Here is a 1,493-nt window from a genome sequence, read left to right on the forward strand (position 1 = left end):
CCTCTCCTCTCCTCTCCTCTCCTCTTCTCTCTCTCTCTCTCTCATTTTTTTAGGACTTTTCTGTGATTCACATGCTAAAGTCAGGCTTGTGTTGGGTTGGATATATTTTAAGTATCAGAGGTCTATTTTTACCTACTGTATCTTGGAATCTAGCTGATGGAAATACATGACTGTGGGTGTTTACCATGCAGGGAGGGGCACGCGGGGCCTTTTCTGCCTGGGTTTCTATTTGAACATGTGCCTTTTTTGAATTATGCTTCCACAGGCAAAACTCAGTAGATATCTCTATTTTTATATTGAATCTCATAATTGGAGTATACAGAATATTTAAATGGTAACTTAGTATCAGAGGTTTGCCTTCTCAGTAACATTCCTGTTGTCATTTGATTAGAGGAGGCTTTCTCTGTGACCCATTTTTTCGCATAGATTTGTATTCCATTGTTTTTCTTTTTTTCCCCTCCCAGTTTTCTTCAAAGACTTCTGTTGGTGACATTTTCATCCCATCGCTTGGTTGAGAATAGAAATTTAAAATATCACCACGATACTCTCTGTGGGGTGGGGTGGGATAGGGTGGGGTTGGGAGAGAGAGAAATTGTCATACCACGGCATACACCCCTTCCCACCCCGTCTTCTACTTTCTCTCATTTCTGTCTTTGGTAAGAAGGATTATTTAAAGGTGCAATATGTGACTTAGTGGTTCACGATGCTCTGGGTTTTTAGTAATGTTTCACTCAGGTTGGCATTTTACGTATGTCTGTGTTTATGTATGTGTGTGTCTGTGTGTGTGTGTGTGTTTTATAGCATGATGATCTGTGAACATTTCAGTGTGAACTCAGATTAACCCCCTTTTCCCCCAAAGTCCACTGGCTTTAGACTCTATCTGCAGTGACACACATCAGTATCTACTGTATATATAAATACTAAACTCTTACACCAGTCATTCCTATGAATTGAGGTGTACAAAGTTTGATTTGTATCAAAGATGTAATTATTATTTTTAAAACCTCTTCACTACACTGCTGCTGTAATTACTTTGAGTTTTAAAGAAAATGTAGATTCTTGTTTTGCTTCAGGTGTGTATTCACCAAGAATTTTAGAATTTATGAGGATTATTTTATTGGTACATAATCTGTAAACTTCTCAAGGCATTAACATGGCAAGATTTGTGTCTTTTATTTTATATTGTGGCTCAGGTTATATTTGAGGAAGTTTTGAGTTTATTCTCCAGTAGGCAATGAAGTATATAAGGTCTTATGAAGGAATCACAAGTCTCTGGAGCCCTGGGGCTGTTTTCTGCTGGATGTCATGTTTGTGACAATGGTCTCCTGTTGAAGATGAGAGTGGGGTCTTCTCCGAGGTCCTGGCCACTGTGGGCCCCGGGGTAGCCTTCTGGCATTCTGTACTCTGCACTTCACTCAGCAGCACTTTGATGACTGTGTGTACATGATCATGAGTATTTGAGGGTCATAGAGGGTGAACCATGGTGCACTTAA

The sequence above is a fragment of the Microtus ochrogaster genome, assembly GCF_000317375.1.
Source record: "Microtus ochrogaster isolate Prairie Vole_2 chromosome 14 unlocalized genomic scaffold, MicOch1.0 chr14_random_1, whole genome shotgun sequence".
Taxonomy (NCBI): Eukaryota; Metazoa; Chordata; class Mammalia; order Rodentia; family Cricetidae; genus Microtus; species Microtus ochrogaster.